Source organism: Pteropus medius, unplaced genomic scaffold (genome assembly GCF_902729225.1).
Source record: "Pteropus medius unplaced genomic scaffold, Ma_sr-lr_union100, whole genome shotgun sequence".
NCBI classification, from domain to species: domain Eukaryota; kingdom Metazoa; phylum Chordata; class Mammalia; order Chiroptera; family Pteropodidae; genus Pteropus; species Pteropus medius.
In genome coordinates, this window is record NW_024354875.1 from 6,428,202 (window position 1) to 6,449,520 (window position 21,319).

A 21,319-nucleotide genomic window follows, 5' to 3' on the forward strand; every position below is an offset into this window, starting at 1 on the left:
GACTAAAACCCTTTAAAATAATATTTGTGCATTTCTTTCATAAACTTAGAGTAACTTTAACTTCAGACTAACTTTACTACCGACTTAAAATTGCAAATAAGCAAATTAGCCAAAGTGTTTGTGATATAAACCAATGTATCAGTGTTAATACCCTCACTGCGATATTATATAATAGTTTTTCAAAGTATTACCATTGGGGAAAGCTGGGCAAAGTTTTCAAGAGACCTCTCTGTGTTATTTCTTACAACTGCATGTGAACCTACAGTTATCTCAAAATTTTTTTCAATTAAAACAGGGGAATCAGGCAGGCTTTCATACCCTGGCTTCACCCATACTTCTTGAGTATAGTTTGTTTCTCCACTAGTCCCCTGAATGACTTCCTTCTTCTGGAAGAGGCTACTCCCAGCTTCTCAAACATGCCGACTCATACTACCTCTGGGCTTTTTCTCCTCTAGCCTCCCCCCCAGCCCACTTCATTCTTCCCGAACCCAGCTCGCTCTCTTGACTAGACCATGCCATAACACTGTCCCCAGAGCAGTACTTATCGTATCAGTGGCCACTAGGCACTTGTTCGCCAACCAGTCAGCAACAATTTATTGAGCAACTATTACATCTGTGGTATTGGCTCTAGGCACTAGGAACAGGGTAAGTTGTAAACCATGTTGAACTGGTTTCTCTTCCCTGCCTTCTGGGAGCATATATTCTCATGAGGAAGGGTGGAAGAAAACTTCCCAAGGAACAACTGAAAAAAAAAAAATCAAACCATGATTAGGGCTATGAAGAAAGTAGTAGATTGAAGGGAAAAAGTGACTTTAGTTCAAGTAGTCAGGGAAGGCTTCCTAGAGTAGGTGACATTTGAGTTCTGATGGGAAGTATAAAGAGGCAGCATGAGACGACCATGGCAGGGATTAGGGGGGCATTTCAAGCATGGGGAACAACAAGGAAAAATGATTGACATCCTGTTCTGTAATTGGATATGAACATTAGGCATGACTGTAAATAATGAAACGGGGTGTGTGTGTGTGTGTGTGTGTGTGTGTGTGTGTGTGTGTGTGTGTACTGTTTCCTTTTTATTTTAGGGCCAAACCTCTCATAGCTTGCTTCCCTCTGAGAGAGGCTGTAAATACCCTTAGGCTAGCCCAGATTTTACACTTAACAGCGACTTTCTCCCCCCGACGCACTCACACACGGTGTAGCATGGCCGCCTACACGCCTGTTGGAGATTGCAAGTCGCACTAATCAGTGGATGCTACCTTAATTCAAGGCTGCGCCTTAAATTTCCCACAGTTCTGTCTCACAGCTGGGGCCCTGAGCCTGCTGGTGAGGGCTCTGCACTGTCTAAAGGCAACATAAATTATGTCATTAAGTTGGATTTCCACGAACCTAAGCCGATGCAAAGGAGGGCTGAATACGCGCGATCTGGGTAGTAGGGCTGAGAGCCGGACGGCACTTTGTCCTGGCCCCACCGGGTCTGCGCCTCTCGGCTGCGCACAAGCTCCGGTCCCATCCGCGGTAGTTAGCGGCGGGGAAGGGCTGCATTCCGAGCCCTCTGCGGGTACCTCATGCTGTCACCGCAGCCAGGAATCCAGTTTACTGGATTCCCTTGTCTGCCTTCTGCCTACGGCGACCAGCTGCCGTTCCTCTGGCGCGGTGGCCGGAGAAGTAGGCTCTGGGGCACCCTGCGAAGCACCTCAAGGGGTGAGCTGCCCCTCCCCGGCCGCGACCCAGCACCGTCATCCCCATCACCCAGACCGGCGGGCAGTGTCCCAGGGCGCGCCTCTGTTTCTCCCAGGGGACAGCCAAGACGACGCGTCCGGCGCTCTAGACACGCGCCACGAGCCCGAGGGTCCCTCCTCCCCCCACCGCCCTCGATCCCGGCGACCCACGTGCAGCTCCGCCCGGGCCGGCGCCGCACCTCGGGGTCGGCGCGTCTCCCGTGGCTTTCTGGGCGCAGCCCCACGACGGGGCCCGCTCAGGGGCAGCGTCGGCGAGGAGGCGGCCGGAGTGGGGGCGTCCCGGCGAGCGGGCGCGGGGACGCGGCGGCCGCTGGCACACAAAGGAGGCGGCGGGAAGGCGGGGCGGGGCGGGCCGGGGGCGGGGGCGGCGGGAAGGGGCGGGGGCCGCGCGGGCGCCGATAAAGCCCCTGCCGCCGCCACCGCCGCCGGCGAGCGCTCGTGGGCGGACGGGCTGCTCGGGCTGTGCTGAGTCTGCGGACGCCGCCGTCTCGCGCCTCTCCGACCCTCCAGCCGCCGCCGCCGCCGCGCTCCCTCCCCCCGCGACTCCGCGCCCCGCCGCCACCCGGCTTCGGCTCGGGCCGCGCTGCCCTCCGCGGCCGCCAACAGGGGATCCGAAGCGAGGGGCGGTGAGTACCGGCTGCGCGCCCCGGCCGATCCCGGGCGCCCGGGAGTGGGAGGGGCGCGGCTGGCGCTGCCCCCGCGCCGGGGACCGTCCCTCCGCGCGCCGCCCGCTCCCCGCCGCGACCTCTCGCCTGGGCCGGAGGCTGCGGGGCGAGCGGGGCCCGGGGGCGCCGACGTCGGGGCGCAGGAACTTTCTCAGCCGCCCTCGGGCTGCGGCGGCCGAGGCTGCGTGCGCGCCCGGCTGCTGTGCCCGGGAACGCGGGCGGGACCCGGGCAGGGCGAGGAGGGGCCGGGCCGGCTGGAGCGTCCAGGTGTGCCGGCAGCTGCGATCCCGGGGCCGGCGTGGCAGCCGGTCCAACCTAGCTGGCGCCCTTGGCCCTGAACCTGAGGTACCCAGGTACTCGCGGTCGTCCCCTACGCGGTATTTTGCGTGTGCGCCGCCCTACAGAGAAAGACGGACTCTTACTTGTTGTTCCCACTGCCTGAGCGGGGTGGGAGTGACCGGTGGTTTGGGTGAGAGCCTTTAAATTGGCCTCTGGCAACCGATGTAACTGTATGGAGCAGGTCTTTGCTATTTTCACCTTCTGTAGGAATGGAAATTGCAGTGCCGATGAGTGGCTACAGGTAAAGTGAAAGTACTCAAATTCTGGGCATAATTGGGTATTTTGCCTACAAACTGAGTGAGGACGGAAGGCTCCTATTACATAAGACAGCACTCTACCTTCAGGTATTAAGGAAGATGCTATTGACGGTTTTTGTGTTTTAGTGAACGAAAAATAATCTTCATGTGTGTCTCTTTTGAGAAATCTCAAATGCTGCTGTGTCTTGCTTTGACTACTCTGCCGAGAACGTTTTCATATTTGGCATGGACATAAAAAGGTGTCTGAAGGTTTGACTTCCTCTTTCAAGCCAGGAAGCAGTTTGCTTCTCTGTACTGTTCAGGAACAATTTACGTGATAATTTCGTACTTTGGAGATTTTATATCAAAAGCTGAACACAGATAAGTGGAAGAAATGTAAGCATTACTAATCTGTCTATCTAAAGTGCACTTCTGAAATCAAAGATACTTTCAACACTACTTGCATGTCTAAATCAGTAATTATGTGCTGCTTGCAGTATTTTGGCAGAAATTCTTCAGCTATGCAAATGAAGGTGTTAGCCTAAATGATCTAAGGTTTCTTTTAACCCATAAGTTTGATTCTTCATTAAAACAATGTTTGAAAATATCATACAGTGCAGGGCTATTATTGAAGGTCGTGGAGGTGTCATCTGTCCTTTATTCTTTAAAAAAATGAATACGGAAAATTTCTGCCTTCCATGAACTTCACACATTAGTGCAATTTTAAAAGGACAAAACTGATTCAGTCTGAAAAGGACACTAATTTTCAGTTCCAGACATAGGGGATTAAATACTAGTCACATCGTTTGAGGTGGCAGAGTTTGGAAAGGAGATGATGACTTAGCTAGGTCCCAGCTGTACCTCCATGTGGCCTTCCTCTGCCAGCCAGTCGTTGTCCAGGGCATGGCAGACTTCGGCTCCTGGGCTTTCTCTCTAGTCCCAGCGTCCACGTGGGGGATGCTTTTCATCCTTGCCCATCTCAAATCCAGTGACCTCTACCCACTCTGGCTACTGAGTCTTGACATCTAAGTCTTGCCTTCGGCCAGAAATGCTCAACTTTTGAAATAAGAAGCTTTAGCATTTCAGTGTCTCTGAACCATAAGCTCCTTCCTTCCAGGACGCAGCCTGGTATTCCCACTGCAGCTCTTCTTCAACACAAGAGATCTCTTTCTCCCTCCAGTTTGGCAGGTGACTTCATGGCCCACTCTGCGCAGTAAGGAGAGGCCGCTGGATTGAAATTCTCTATGTCCTGCACCACCCCCCTCCTACAGACTATTGCGAATGTATCCAGTCATCCATCCGCATCTACTGTGTCCAGACCCTAACGTATGGTCAATACAGCAGGTCCCTGCTCTCTCGGAACAGTTGCTTTTGTGGGAGGAAACAGACCAAAAGCAAACCTAATTATGCTATGATAAAATGTATGATGATAAAACATGGGTCGGGTAGAATAGGAGGAGAAAAATCAAGTTGGGGGCGAGGAACTCAGAGAAGGTCAGAGAGGCCTCCCTGTGGCGGCGCCTAACATCTCTCTGTGAACTCTTTTCTTTCTCAAGAGCATTTTTAAAGCACTATCACCCACCCTTATCTCGGCATCCCCACCTCGTCTCCAGCAACCACTGTGTCCACTGTGTCTCTCTGGGCTTCTTAAATGAGTTAACGCTTCCCCTGTCTCCTCTTCCTTCTGAGCTCTCTGCGAGCTGGCCAGAGTCTCCCCAAAGTAGAAGACCCCACAATTCCTGAACGAGTGACCCTGTGGATGTGCTCTAGGCCTCTTCAGCACCGGATGTGGACCCTTCCCTCCTTTCTGGTACTTATTTCCTTCCCTCCTGCTTTTCCTTCTGCCTCCCTGGCATCTCCACAACCTCCTGGCGTGGCCTAGGGCTCTGTCCTTATACCTCTTCTGCTTTATATAGTCTCTGGGTGCCCATGTGCCCACCACTCCAACTATCACCAAGTACCACGTGAGTCCCAGATTGATGTCTCCAGCTGATTACCTACAGTCTGGCGGGCTTATCTATGCCCTTTAGGCAGAACCCCCACAATAAGTCCAAAACTGGTTTTAGTTCTCATCATCCACCCCATACTCGTTTCACACTTAGCCAAAATTTGTCCCCCTTTTTTTTTGGTGACTCTACCATTCACCAAGTGCTAAAGCTGGAACCCCACAGTAATGCTAGGCTCTTCCAGCACTGCCCACATCTAGACAGTTGCCAAGTCCTATTGTTGCTCCGTGCTGTGAAATCCTGGAAACCTCTGCTGGAGTCACACTGGCCCTGCCATGCTTTAGAGTCCAGAGCTGGCAAAATGATGGCCAGTGTGTCATTTCCAGCTGGCAGATGTGTTGTTGGCCTGGACAAAGTACACAAAAATCGAGTTATATTTAGAAACATTAAGATGTCACTTGGATTTATAGCTTCTCTGGAACATGAAGCCTGCATTCCCATGTGGCAACATTTCGCTGGCACAGACTTTCCAATACCCAGCTACGCTGGAGGTTGCTCGCTTTCTGGCTCCCCCTGGATCTGTGTTCCTCATGTACAGTAGCTTTCTGGCTCCCGTGGGCTCTGAGCGAGCGACCGTAGGCTGGGAGACCGTTGGCTAGGATTCCGTGATGCCTGTGATTCCCTAGTGGCTCACCACCAGGCAGGAGGCCGCGGTTTGTCCCCATTTCTTGCACCTCGGTTTGTACCCCTTTCAACCATCGTCCACGTTATTGCTGGGTGACCCTCCTCCTGCCCCTCAAATCCAAATCTGCTTGTATCTCTCCTGATAAAAACCCAGTGCCTCCCTCTTGCCTTTGGGACAAACCCTGACTCTGAAGGAGTGGTTGTGTTGTGTCACAGGTTAGGGATCTCGGACCGAAAGGGGAGCTCTCTCTTGTCTTTATCTAGTGTTGTACCCAAGTTTCTCAAAAGGCTTTTGAACTTCTGTAAGGAGGGTGGTTAATAGGTGAATCTGATGTTGCCTCACCTGTGTCGAGATGCAGTCTCTGCCGTTTTCAAACCACGTCCATAGACCTCACCACTTTCCCACATCCTCACACCCTCCCTGAGAAGAAACGTCCCAAGCAGCAGAGAGGAGGCTGTACGTATGGAGGTACAGTAGGCTGCCCCACCAGCCCTTGGCCCTTGAAACGTGGCAGGCCCCATTTAACACATGGTGCTCAAAGCCAGACAGTGTGTTCCCAAAGGCACTGGGCTGCCTTTAGACAGTCCTTGCCCAGAACTCATCATCACTCAGCCAGGGAACATTCCACATTCCACGGTGCTCCGCTGTCTTCCTCAGCGACTCCCCAGGCTGCTGGCCATCTGCCGTGACCTGACGGCATCTTAGCTTTCTTCCGCCTCTTCCCACCTCCCTGCCTTGTGCGCTGCCCCACACTTTATTTTCTTGCAAAACTGAACTTCCTGCAGACTTCGCACACCGTGGTGCTGCCTGCTCCTCCTTGAAAATCACTGCCCCCAACCCTCTGTGGCACATGTGTGGCGTGTGCCCACATACATCCGCCCTACCCTGTGGGTGCCTCTGATGGCAGTTACTGTGTCACAGCAACATGCTTTACCCACCAGATTCTTAAGTGTCGTGCAGACGTGCCTGGGTTTTAGTGTCATTTGCACCAGCAGTGGTGCATGACCCAGGGCAGTTAATGCCTGTTTGAACTAAACCATATTCCTATTTTTTTTTTATGTTTACTGCACACTTTCTAAAAAAAATGCTTGTTTTCAGGGGACCTCTCTCCCCAGACTGCCACCCCTGGTTCTAGTACTTATGCATTTAATATATATCTTCATATTAAAAAATGTATCTATATTTGATCAACCATGTCTTCGGAGGTAGAACATTACTTAGGAAAAGGCAGAAGTCTAATACAGAAGTGCTCTGTGCCTGTGCTCACTTTGGTTATCCTCATCTGAACCTTTCTGGCTTGGTTCTGTCTTCTTTGAGGTCCACGGGCTGAGCTGGGCTCTGTATTTCTTGGTTTGTACAAGGTGGGAGAATGCTTTCTGGGTTATTTCCATTAACCATCTGAGTGATGGCGATGCATGCTCTCTTGCTGACTTTTTTTTCACCGTGGTAGGTTTTGGCTGATGTCTTCAGCCAAGTTTGGTGGAAAGAGGCCTGTGTTGGGAGAAGGTCTGGGCTGTGCTTGCACTGATTTGTGTAGTTGACTATCTAGAACTTGATTTTCTTGTCTACACAGTGAGTTTGTTGAAATCACGATTCCCAAAGGTGCCTTATTGAAAACAAATCTGTAACTTCTTGACTTATTTACCTTTCTGATCCAGCTTTCTCAAATCAGATCTAGAGGAAAATTTTTAAAAATGTATTGTTTTACATTTATGTAGGTGAATTCTCTCTCTCTCCTTTTCTTTGAAACCTATGAAACCATTCAGCTTGGCTCTTCAGTGCTCAGAAATAGCATTGAAGGCCAACATAAAGATTAAGTTTATATTCCCATTTGGAGAGACTTAAAAAATATTAAATAAATTGTGTCCCATATACTTGGTTGTTCTTTGTAAGTCATTATCTCCATAAATGTGCCATCTCTTCTTTCTAAAACTACCTTTCCTCGTGAATAGATTACCTGTCTGATCTGAAAAATCATTGTTGGGTTTAAAAAAAAGGTACCCTCACGTGTGGACTGGAGTCAAATGCAATGAACCACATTTTTAAGTTATTTGTTATCCGTAAGTTCACAATTTGTCTAAGAACACTGAAAGGTTAGTATGATTTTCTTTCTCTTTTGAGAAATGCCACCTTTCCCCCAACAGGCCAAGTCTATTTACACAGTCAATGATTCTTCCGTTATTTCGATGTTAGATTTCTAGGTCTGGACGTAAGCCCAGTCCAGAGAAGTTGGCGTTCCTTCTGGGGCTTTTTGTGCATGTGGATGGCCACTGAGCCTAAGTGATGCTCTGTTTGTAATTCCATTCATGCATTTTGACAAACATGTCCCCTATTTCATCCTTGAATTCCTTCAGAGGTTGAGGTGGATGCGCCCTCGTTCAAGGTCAGAGCAGGAACACCCCATGTTCTTGTTTCAGTTTGACCTCAGACTTTGCCCTTTGTTTCAGAAGGTGAGTCCAGAATTGAAATCTACTGTGCCTTTCTATTTCTATCAGTTAATTCTTGGGAGAAAGATAATGTGGAAAGGATTTTAGTGTAAAGGGAAAAAAGAAAATCCTTTGAAAAGGCAGAAAGTATTTCTTGTAGTGACTGCAGGTCTTGGTAAATATACTTTATTTTTGTATTTTTCCCCCATCCCCCTACAGTGAGAACTCTAGTAACCTGGGGAATTTCTCTTAAGAACATACCAAAAATAGCATCAGCACTTTCCTCTCCATTGATTGCCAACTAATATAGCTATAGAAAAAATAACCACTTGTTTTTAGCCTAAGTTTTTATGAACCAAATCTTGAAAGTGGGTGTGGGTATGTGAGAGGTTGGTTTAACAGCAAATACTAAGCCCACTCAAAATGAGTAAGCTGATCGTAAATGAAAATAGATTTTTCTTTTTTTCTTTTAAGAAAATGTTATGTAAATAATGGCAGTATTTTCTTTACTAATATATATTTTTTTCACTTTTAAAACAAGGAATCCACTTAGGAAGAAATTATTTTTGAGGATTTGATTGCTGTTTGGATTATACGAGCTATTAACTACTGCATTTTCTTTTGGTTACAAGTACAAAAACCCAAATCAAAATAACTGACACAAAAACATGGCATGCAAGGGGGGAGCTGTTTGTTTACATCGCGGCCCTGTGGAGATGCCTCTGGCCCTGGAGGTGACTGGAACCAGAGACTCGAGGCCTTGGGGTTCTCTTCTTTCTTGATGTTGCTTGTCTCTGAAGGTTGTTGTTATTCAAGGACCATGACTCTAGGGAGATTCAAGCTTACCTTCCTGTAGCTTCATGATCAAAGGGGAAAAAGGGGCTTCCTGCCAGTTCCACCTGGAAAAAATCCTAGGGAGGTACTCCGATTGGCTCAGTTTGGGTCATGTGCCTTTCCCTGGACCAATGGCTGTGGCCAGCAGAACAGGATATTATGATTGGTCAGAGCCTGAGTCACATGTTCAAGCCTGTAGTCAGGAAGGGAGGGAGCATTGCTGGCTGGACAGGCAAGTTACCCCAACTGCCATTAATATTTCTTTTCAGTAGACAGAGGCTCTGTCTTATCTCCTCCAGCCTTAGGCCTTCCTGTGGGACAGATACTAATGTCATTCTCACTTGTACAGTTGGGGAAGAAGAGTGTAAAGCAGCCGAAGTGTCCACAGTCATACATACAGCCACATTCATACATGTGTGTCAATGCTAGAGCCTGAACCCAGGTCTGTAAACGTGTGAACTGTGAGCTGATACCACGAATTTTCAAGGATTTACGTCCCATCGATATAAATTCATAACTTCTCAAAAAGAAATTCCTGTCGAATAATATGCCTCCTTTCAAAAGACCATCATCTCATTTTGCTGCATTGATATCCTTCAATAACACAGCCAAATCGCATGAGATGGAAAGAGGATAATACTTTTGTTATATTTGAATGTTTTTATACCTTTGACCCCTTCTCCCCCAGTCTGTCCCTTAGATACTTTTTTTTCCTGAGACTCAAACTCTAAAATAAGTACTGACCTTTTGATTGAAAAGGTAGGAATAACTTAGAGTGAGCTGGATAAAACTCAACATGACCAAAGGTGTGACAAGAAAAGATGCTTAATTGAACACAAATGTATGGAGACTTAGCTTAGAATATTAAGATTTAACTTTTCTTTTTATAGTTTTTATAGTTCTTTTTTTTTTTTAAATAGTTACCTTTATTTCAAAATGTCACATCTAAATAGTATATGTTCTCCTCTCCCTCCTTCACATCCCCTTCCTTAGTATAGTGTAGTATTAGGGAGACAGAAGGTTTGGAGGCCAGCGTGCTTCGGTCTGAATCTAGATTCTATCACTTACTATCTGGGGGCCAGGAGACCATAGACAATATGCTAAACTTTTCCAAGCCTGAATTATTTCACCTGTGAGTTGGATATGAAGGTAACCATGTCTTAAGTCTTGTGAGGATGAAGCGGAGAGTCTACTGTAGGTGCTGAGCACAGGGCTAGCTAGAATGGAGCTGACTTCCAGGGCACGAGGTGGTGACGGTGTTCTATTCGTCACAGTAGTCCAGGCGAGCTTTTAACTCCTCCAGGACTCATTTTCACTGTGTCTTTGACCTGGTGAATGAGTGACTTTCTCTGTGTGTTCACATGCTTTGTTTCCAGACCCCTTTCCTATAATTCTGTGTTGGCAGTCCTCCTGTTGATCAGCCGGTCATCTGTCCTTCCTGCAGGCTTCCAGCTCTTCCAGGACTGGCTGTGGAGCAAAAGATGGCCCATGCGTGAAACAAACTCCCTCTTTCTCCAGCTGTATGAGGAAATGTAAACAGCAGGGTTACCAGGAGGTCTTTCTAGGGGCACATGTCAGGCTGGGTTCTTTTTCTTTCTTATGTTAGTTATGAAGAATGAATAAATGTCTATGGATAGGAAACAACATTTCAGTCTTTGCGAGTGTGGCATCTTCTTCTTTGGTTATTGTTTTTCAGACTGTGAAAGACTCATTCTTACTGTATCCGTTGATGTCCAGATACTCAGAAATAACCATTTTAAACACATGCTGAATTTAAAACCCGTGGTTGTTTAATTATGATTTGATTCCCTCAATATATTAACCTCAGCCAACACTCCCAGATAGGAAATGTATTCTCTGCTGCTATTATCATGACTTTTTAGAATTTTACTGGCAAATATCCATTTGGGATTTTATACAGCACTCGGTGTATGCCCAAACCTAAACTGTTGCTTGGACCATGGGATGGGAAATGCCAGGGAGATTCTGTGTAAATGACTTAACTGTAAAGAGAGATTTTTTTCTGAAGATGTGGGTTTTCTCTTTGAAATTAATTTACTGATAGACTCGTATTATCTTATGTGTTCATTTCTTAATGGCATGTTAATTGAAATAGCAATTTGGAGGATTGGTCAGAGATGCCAAAGTATTCATAGCAAACCTATTCTTGTGCAGCAAGGTGGTAAATTATGAATATCAAAGTGCTAATCCTACTAATGTGAATTAATTCAGCAAGTCCTTACACCACGGTTGTTCCTATGCATGTATATTACTTATTAGCTGAAAAGTTCTTTGAGCAGTTAAGTATATTTTTTACATGTACAACAGCAAAATTATGTTTTGGTCTTATTCTCTATCTTGTGTTCTACTTATGTGTGTGTCTTATCTGCCTTGTGAAGAACCTTCAAGGATTTCTTGGTCTATCTTATTATTCCACAGCTGCCCAAAAGGTGCTTGAAAGGGGAGAAGGAAATGAAAGATCATGGATCATCCGTGTGTTGAGTACTGTTAGGCAGATTCTGTCTATAATCTTGTTGAATCCTAACAGCCCTAGTAAGGTCGAGATTAGCCCTAATTTACAGGTGAGAAAACTGAGATTAGGTGTCTGGAGCACCCTGCTGAGGTTCCCTTCCATGAGATATTCATTCCAGATCTGTGTCGGGTAGAGATTTTTGATTCTGAGACTAAACAGCAATGATGCAGGGCCCACGGATGAACGGTTGGAACATTGATGCACAGAAGATGGATTTGGGAGTCAAACAAACCTGGGTGCAAACCCCAGCTCTATGATTAGTGGTTTTGTGGCCGCAAAATACTTCCTTCTCTGTGCTCCAATCCAAAGCTAGGAAATGGACATGAAGATGTTACCTACTTGCACAGAAAGACAGTACCATTTCCATTTCACAGACAGGAAATAGGAAGTACAGTGACCTAGGTCACTTGGCAAGGTCAGGGCGGTGGCAGATTGAGAGATCACGTCTCTGCTCCTGTCACTTGTCACCTCTCCAGATGCCAGGACTGGGTATAATTTGGTCACAGAACTGCCATCACCTGTCACCTAGACTACCTCACTGACTTGGGAACAGTTACCGTCTGTTTCTTAGAGCCACTTGGGTGATTCATGTCCCTATTCCCCTGGGTTTTCCACTCCCATAATCTCAAAGAGGGCTATTCTCAGAGAGCAGAGAGATCCCCCAGCACTTACTCTGGATGAATATGGCCCACACAGGACTTCAGAGGGTAGAGGATGGTGGCCCTGTTGTATTTGGGTGGCATTTGGTTTAAGAGCTAGTCTTTGAGCACTTACTCTGTAACAGGTGCTCTGAGGGACACAGAAGTATCCACAAAACAGGTAGACCTTCGAGACCTTACCTCTTTAGATAGAAAAGGCATGTCCGTGATGCTGTAACAGTTCCCGACCGTCTAGAAGAGTGGCACATGTAGCGGGGTAGGCAGCTAGCAGGGCATTGTCTGCAGAGGTTTTGAACGCAGTAGTAGTAAAATTGCCTCAGAATCGGCTTGCTTTTATTACCGTCGTGGTGATAAATTATTCCTGCACTGGAGCAGAACCATCACCCTGACCCTCAGTACTGCACCTGCTGCCAAAGTGAGTGCTATGCACAAGATGTTCAGGAGTCTGACTGGCGTCGTCGGTGTGCACTGAATCGTCGAGAAGCTGCCTGACAGTCCTCTCCCTTCCCTCATGCTGGGAAAGGACTCCGGGGTAACTGCGACCTTGATGACTGAGCAGTCCCTGGGGCCGGTGCGAGCCGTGGGCCATGAACGCGCTTCACACATTGCCACCTTGCGTCCTCGCGGTGGCCCAAGGTCGTTCGTAGATGAGAAACCCGGAGGCTGCATGAGTGATGGACGGTCTCTAGGTCTTGACTTTCTCCCAGGCGATGTGAGGGCTGGAATGCCCACTTTCCAGGCATCCGAGAGGCTCAGCACTGCTAAAACTACACCCATTTACACGTAGCCCATCCTGGAATGTCCGTCACTACTAACTGTCGCGTGTGCAAGAGGTGAGTCTATGCACAGTGTGCAGCGTTGGTGCATTGCTCGTGGGCACAACGGTCCAGATAACGCTTGTGGGTAATGCGGTGCTCATATTTTTTTCCTTCACGTCACTCTCCACAAAACCCTTTTTTGCCCTAAATTTTGTAAAATAGCTATTTACTGACTCACGTCGATAATATTGTGTCAATCATAGGGAGCACGTGTGTCTCTCACGTGCTCCCTATGGCTACACACAAGGAGATAGCTTCTTGGGAAAGGCGCGAAGCGTTACTCGCGTGTAGCTTTTACTTTCATTAGACACTCACAAGACTGTAAGACATTGGAGGGTACAAAATGGCCTTAAGGCCTGCTCTCTCTCGGGTCAGACATGCAAGCCGATATGGTGCCTGAGCGATGTCTTAATGAGCCATTAAAAGGCACTAAAATATAGCATTTCCTATGTGAAAGGAGAGAGTCCTAGTTTAAAAACTGCATACATGAATAAGAAGTGAAAAATTTTCCCAAAATTCTTCCTCAGGGAAAGAGGGAGTTGCCATATTTTAGTGTCCTTACAAAATCTTCCATTTCCCTAAGGTCTTGATAGGTTTATTATCCGAGTTTACCAAAACGCTGGATGGACGAGACTCATGAGTCTGGTTGAAAATAGGTGGGGAAGACATATTAGACGTTGCACGATAAAGATTTTTTGAAAAAGGTGCAGAAATTGAATACAGATTTGGTAATTATGCCTTCATGACTTCACAATTGCCAAATGTCGAACGTTGTATCGGTTAAGGTAGCGATCGTTGCTGTAACGAATAATCGCAAACATGTGCTATGGCTCAAATCTGATGGAAGGTTATTTTCCACTTGCAGACAGCCCCAAATGGGCGTGTCCCCCTGAAACCTGATGATTCAGTGAACCAGTCTCTTTTCCTCTTGTGGCTCCGCTTTATTTCACGGGCAGTTTCCAAGTGCACGGCGCTGACCAGCGATAAGCTGGTGGAAGCAGAAAGACCATGGAGGATCGCACATGGCAGCTGTCGATGGGCCAGGCCTGAGCGTGGCATACATCACTTCTATTCCCATTTCACTGGCTACATTTTAGTCTTACGGTCACTTCCTAGCTACAGTGGAAGCTAGGAAATGCAGTCAGCTCTGTGTTTAGGGAGAGGAGGAAATGAGTTTGCCGAGGACATAGCTACTGTGTGTCAAATGAAATTTTATCAAGACGAATAAGGGTCACTTTAAAAAGTAATATGGTCAGTAATATGTTATGAGGATCACGACCGTATTTTCGATAGAGCAACTGCCCTCATGCTCTAGGAAGGACTTCTCGTGGCTTAGATTTTTCAGTGACAGTGTCACACGTAGATTCGAAAAGTGCTATATCATTGGCAACTTCGATGATAATATGCTCGAGAAAATTGCTAGACGACCCAAAAAGTGATGACAGCCATGTAGAAGATGTTTGGGAAAACTCTCAATTAAATTGCTTCATGGAAGGTGAAAATGGAAAGTACAGTACTATTTCTAAATCATATGTGATTTTACATAATTGTCATGAAGTTTATTTCGTCAGGTTGACAAAAACTTGGGTGAGAGGAGGGTGGGGTTGTTGGAGATCTTCTCACTGTGAAAGGGGAAGGCCGTCTTATTTGGGAAATACCATATATTGAGGCACAGATGGTCATTAGAACTTAATCAAAGAAAGAACTTTATACTGGAAGAAAAGGTAGGGAGAGGGTCGTCAGATATGATGAAAAGAGCGAAAAGAGAAGCGACAGCTCCTGAATGGGGTCAGTGCCAATCCCGAGCTCTGACCGAGGGAGTGAACAAGACCTGGGGGCTTGACCAGGGAGAGGCACGTGGCAGGAGCATCTCTGCCCTCGCGCTGGGGGAAGCCTCTGGCCGCGTCCGTCTGGCAATTGTGGCACAGGCGTGTGATCTCTCACCTCTTTCTTGCGGTGCGACGTGGGCAGACGTTACCTCAACCGTATCCCAGAGGGCTCACGTGAGATTCAGGGAGATGATGTGACCTCAGTAGGAATCTCTGTGGAGATAGGGTAGGAAGGATGTTGCCTGTCATTTATTTGCCTGAACCATTCATTCCTGAACTTCAAAAATGAACCTCCTGGGGGACGTAGGTGTGTTAGGACGCCGATCGAGCTACGTCGAGCTCGCTCTTTCCCCTTTTCCTTCTCAGGTTCTATAACACAAGCTCAGCACTTTCCTGCCCTCTCTTTGTCAGCCCTGGGAAATACAGATTGTAAATAATACTCGGTGACGCCAAAGGAAAAAGAAAACACGTCAGGTGGGTCGCCAGCTGGTGCTGCATTTTGTTCGTGTGATGTCCGAGAAGCTGGCTGTTTCGGTGGGCTCCCTTGGGATGGCATCATTTAGGGGAACCCACGGCATGAAGCATAGAAGAAAAGGTAGATTTTGTCAGGACCCCAAGGGTTGTTGCAAGTCAGAGACTAACGGTAACCAGACTCGTAAGAGATGGAAGAGTGAAAAGATGGTCCCTTGGGCAATTAGCATAGTCCCCAAATGAATAAGATCATGGGAAGAAACCCACTTGTTATGGGAGGGTTAACCGATAAGCACATGAGAGCAGGTAAGATAGATGACAGCTAAAGTCAGAACTCAAAATGGATTAGTTCTCTGTAGCCTGTACGCCAGCTCCTAGTCAGTCGGAGCAGGGAGGCTAAGTATTATCAACAGAGTCCCACATAGTACGTGCCTTCATCCCCAAATGTGGGGGATAGCTATGTCCTAGTTACAGACAATATAAGGCATTAGTCCTTGGTGACAGGTTATGGAAACATCATTTCTGCATCCTGTCATCATTTCTAATTCAGTTTCTCAATTCGTAGAACAAAAGGTTAAAGGTTTGTATATCTAAGGAATAACACTAAATTGTGAGTAATACTTTTATTCATTCGATAAATATTCATTGAGTGCCAACTGTGTTATTTGACTTTAAATTCTGACGCTTTTAATTCTTTGCTAGTTTGATTACCATTTGTCAGTTGCCACTATTGCTAGTCACTCTCTTGACTAGCAAGATAAGTTATGGCTGCTTTTCTGATTTTCACCTCTCGCTAATTTGCTGTATGAGACACTAACGATCAAATTTAATGCTACTGTGTGTAAAGTAAAGGTAAATCGACACCTTCCCTGTTTGCCTGGAACTTTTATACTACGCATCATGTTCTACCTGTTTCTTAGTCCTTTAAGTGCGCCTGTCCTCTGTTAGTCTGCTGCTCTTCAGGTCAGCCCGTGCTCTCCCTTCATCTTTCCAATGCCCGCCATTGTAAGACTATACTTTCAGGGATCATTTCTCTAGTTTGTTACCATATAATGCCTGCCATTGTGCTTGGACTGTGGTGCTGGACCTCGGGAGCTGTTTCGTTCACTAGGAAGGCAACGAGCACTGTGCAAGCTCTAAAGCTCTATTAGAAATGGAAGATGATCGTGAATCTTGTAACTCCCCTGTCCCCAGACCACAAAGGTCTGGGCACTCCTTCTGCGGCACCTGTTACTCTGACAGCCCCTTCTTCACTGCCACAGACTCTGCCAACTCCCATTTGACCAGCCATCCAGAATGTCGAGGCATCCTTTCTAACCTCAGGTCAATGCTGTGGACATTTAAGAGATCACTGCTAGAGCTCCCGAGTGAAGGATGTTATATGTGGTCCCTTCTTCCTGGCAGGCATCTTGCTGCTGTTCTGGAGATTTTCTTTGAACCTCAGAGGTTTGAATCAGTCAAGTCTAGGAGTATTTGTTTTCTCAGGAAACACAGCCCTATTATATTAAAGCCATTGTTTTAAAAGTCACTCGGAGCGTTAAAAACCTCAGGGCATCAATTCATAGTGTGAAAATTTAGGAGTGGTTGGGGCTTCAGGCAAGCAATATTGACTTAAATGTGTGGAACACTTTAAGACAGCATTCGATTGTACATTTTAAGATAGGAAACACAAATTGAAATTCCTCCTGGGTGTTTTAAATCATGCATTATAGATGCAGTATTTTCAATTAGCTGCAGGAAAAAAAAATCTGTTCCGTGTGGCTCTATTTTTACAGCTGGGAATTTCTGTGAGAACACAATTGACTATTTCATACATGTGAGATTTATTTAAATGACTCATGGGGCATTTGCAGTTTAACCAATAATTGAAAATATTGTTGCCGTGTGGCAGGTAGAGTGAGGAAGTCATTTTGCATTCCTGAAGAGGTGCTCCAAGCTCAGTAGCATTACATTCGTCCAAGAGGTGGGCGGTAGACAGGAGGTTAGAGCAGTATTGAGATTTGAGCCTTCACATTTCATTCCTGAGTTTTGCCACACCGTGGAAAGAAAGAAAGAAAGAAAATGCTTGGCTGCCTGAGGATTCTGTGGGCCGATGCTCTCAGGAGGGACCCAAGGCTCTAAGGCATCCTCAGTTTTCATGCACCAGACACAGATGAAAGGTCAGGTCAGATATGAAGGAACCTCATCCTTCCCCCAACTCTTCTCTGACTTTCTCTTTCCTTCACCCCATTCTTTGCCACCTGTTTCACATGCTGATGTAGAAAGCTAAGCTGAGTCTCAGGATGGACCAATCACCGCCTCCATGGCGGTTCATGAGCATAGCACTTCAGGGTTTAGAATCCACGCTCCTCCCACTGAAATGATGTTTTAAGTGGTGGTTAGGTGACACTGTATTAAAAGGCACCTTTGTGCATGTGAATCAGACAAAGTATGGGTTAATTAGGTATTTTGTGGGCAGAATTAAAGTCCTAACCATCAATTTTTAATTTTTTTTGGATCAGTGGTTCTCAACAAGGGATGATCCTCCCTCTCTCCCCCAGGCACATTTGTTAATGTCCCCAGACATTTAATTGTCTCAACTGGGTGAGGGTGCTACTGGCATCTGGTGGGCAGAGGATTACCAGTAAACCTCCTCTAAGACGCAGGACAGCCTCCGCAATACAGAATCATCCAGCCCAAATGTCAGGGCCAACGTTGTGAAACTTTGCTCTAGAATTTCTTTAAAAAAGAATGACTTTCCCCAAATACTTTAGATCACAACCTGCTTACAAGATGGTGGCTTCCGTAATTGACATTATTACACAAAGTGAATTAAATTGATGGTTGAAGGCCTGCCTTCTTCATCAATGCCTTGATTATATAGAGAGCATCTCGGTGTCCCACATGCCATGTAGGACTCTGGGGCAGAGGGGTAAACAGGACAGACAAGGTCCCTGCCCCAGCCATAGGCACAAAGAGAAGGTAGACGACAAATGTTTCAGTCAGAAGGGACACAAGTGCGAGGCCTGGGGCCCGAAGAGCCTGGAAGTTTCTGCGAATTACCAGGAACAGTGTGTATCTCTAAAAGGAAGCTCACTCCAGGACAGGTGGGCCCACCTGTAGGCTGTGGGAGAGGGTTTGCGTTTTATTGTAAGAGCTTAGGGAAGCCATTGGAGGGTTTGATGCAGGGCTTGGTACCGAGGGTCCTCGTCAGCCTGTTGGCAGGGTCCCTGGGGCAGTGCAGACAGTGAGTTGGATAAGGAGACTAATGTCCTCTTCCAGGAATGTTGGTGGCTGAACTGAGGGCGAAGGCAGTGGAGAGAGTAGACCATGCAGGAACTCTCAGAGGAAGGATGATAGAGCTTGTCGATGGTTCTAATGGGGTCAGAGAAAGGATGAAGGATGACTTGCAGATTCTTGGAGGGATCGGGTAGTCTACTTACTGAGAGTTAGATTCTGGAAAAAGGCAAGTTTAGGGACGAGGAGGACTTTTTCCTAGAATTTCTACAAAAATGAATAAAGGGACTTCTGTATCTTCCTACACTTTTTTTTTTTTTTTTTTTTTTAAAGAAATGCTGGGTCTAGTTAGAGGCCGCTTTCTAAAATTTAAGGTATTTCTCCTAAATTGCCTCTTCTCTTCAGTTATCATTACCATAAACGTTCCAGTGCATCTCAGAGTTTCTTCGAAATGGTTTCCTTTGACAATCATCAAGCATTCTCTGTATTAGCTATTCCCTCCATCTAAGCAAATAAAGCAGCGATGAGACTCGGCTGACGATCCAGACTTCTGCCATCGAGTCTCTCAGCCACTGAGACGGGACTTGTCTGGCTTTGCCACACTAGAATGTTTTAAAAATTGTTTCAGTCTAATCACTCCCTATTTCAATTTCAGCTTGTAGGAAACGCTTTTCCTTATTCATGAGCCTGGCAGTCTTGGAAAGAACACAGGAAAAATCAGCGGAGCCCGATGCACATTCTCTAAGTCACCCAGGGACCGTCAGTCATTTCCTGACCCCATCCCCAGGGCCATTCGTGGCGGCTGCGCGTGGCCTGGCTACTGCCCCCGGCAGGACGAGGCCACTCAGGTCACCTACCCCGAGGACTTGTGACCAGAGGTAGAACTCTGATAAAGTCACCTGCTAGAACCTTTAATCCCTCCTACAGCAAAGACATGAAGAAAACAGCCCACAATTGACAAAAGGCCACGAATAAATAGAAAAGGCAGCGTTTAAAATCCTTTCAATTTTTAGAAATTGGAATGTGGGGACATTTTGCAGTTGAGAGAACCACTAAGAGGAGTTGGTGAATAGACCGTAAGAGGCCGAGGAGAGAGACCCTTGACCGTCCACGATGATGGTGGTACGTGGCAGAGCCAGCTTTGGTTGAGGCCTGGGTGCATTCAGCAGCTGACCGAGAAACCTGGCATGTGTCACCCTTTTTTATTCTTACAACAGCCCGTCATGCAGGGATCCCTGTTATACCCGTTGTACAGATGGAGAAACCGAGGCACTCTGAAGTTACGTATTTGGTCCAAGTCATATATGGTTAATTGGTAGTGGAGCTGGGATTTGAACTTGGATGGTTTATCTCAGGAGCCTGCAGAGGCTGTGAGAAGTCTAGGAATTGACATGCACAGATCATGCAAAAACACTTTTGGTATATCTATTAGAATATTGACATTTTTACTGCGCTGGAAGGACTGGGGACAGAATTCAAGTAAATAATAAAAATATCTGTCTTAAGGTACATCTGTTTGCTGACTAAAATGTTTAAATTGAGGGGTTCTTGTGTCTTTTACTTTTTATTCTTTTACTTTTTATTTAAGAGTCACTGATTCCTAAAAAGTAGAGAGAGAGCCATATACCCTTCACCTAGTTCCCCCAAAGGCTGCATCTTGCACAACTATAGTGCACAGTAAATACCACAACTAGGAAATCGACGCTGGTACAATCCGTTCACCTCTTTCAGATTTCACGGTTTACACGTACTCATTGGTGTGTGTGTACGTGCGTGTGTGCGTGTGCGCGTGTACTTCCGTGCAGTTTTATCCTGTGTGGGTTTGTGTGACCACCACCACAGTCAAGATACAGAACAGTCTCATCACCAGGACCCCTCATGTCTCCCTGTTACAATCACAACAACCCTCCTCTCTCATCTTCCCTAACTCCTGGTAATGACTATGTTCTCCATCTCTATAATTTTGTCATTTAAAGAATATTTTATAAACGGAATCGCACAGTATGTAAACTTTCGGAGTTGACTTTTTTCACTTAGCATAATTCCCTTGTGATCCGTTCAAGTCACCGCGTACGTCAGTAGTTCATAACTTTTTATTGCTGGATAGTGCCCCATAGTGTGGATGTGCCATAGTTCATTTAACTTTTCACCCATCGAAGGACATCTGGGTAGTTTCTAGTTTGAAGATTTTACGAATAAATTGCTCTGAACATTGGTTTACAGGTTTTTGTGTGAAGATGAGTTTTCATTTCCCTGACAGAAATTTCCAAGACGGCTGGATAGTGTGATTAAAATGCATGTTAAGTTTTGTAAGAAACTGCCAGATTTTCCTGAGTGGCTGTACCATTTTACATTCCCACAAGCAACGTGTGGGTTGTCCAGTTTCTCCGCATCTTCTCCAGCATTCGGTGTTATCATTAGTTTCTATTTTTGTCTTTCTGATGGGTGGATAGTGATAGCCCATTGTGCTTTTAATTTGCACTTCCCTAATGGTGAATGAAACTGAACATCTTTTCGTGGGCTTATTTGCCATCTCTGTATCTTCTTCAATGATGTGTCCGTCCGTGTCTTTTGCTCATTTTCTGATTAGATGATGATGATGATTTTTACTGTTGCATTATAAGAGTTCTTTATATTTTCCAGAGTCTAGTCCTTTGTCAGACATGTGGTATGTGTAGGAGACCACTTTCTCCTAGTCTGTACCTCGTATTTTCATCATCTTTACAGAGTCTTTTGTAGAGCAAGTATTTTAAATTTTGAAGAGATTTGGCTTATCCTTTTTTGGGCCATGCTTTAGTATCAAGGCTAAGGAAGAACAGTTCCCATGCCTGCCCCTACTACAGTAGAGCACGTGATGGTCGAGGAAGACAGTTATGAGACAGGATGGACGTTGTGGAGTGTGAACGGTTCTTCCAGCTTCTGTCTA

General features: G+C 46.3%; 1 protein-coding gene across 1 annotated transcript in view; it reads left to right on the top strand.

The window, feature by feature from the left end:
- The first annotated feature begins 2,238 nt into the window (after positions 1–2,238).
- The window catches only part of SERPINE2 (serpin family E member 2), a 55,840-nt gene continuing 36,759 nt past the window's right edge, over positions 2,239–21,319 (top strand). Inside the window, exon 1 of the mRNA XM_039855702.1 lies at positions 2,239–2,362. The gene's annotated coding sequence lies outside the window, so the exon portion shown is untranslated. The remainder of the gene's footprint in view (positions 2,363–21,319) is intronic.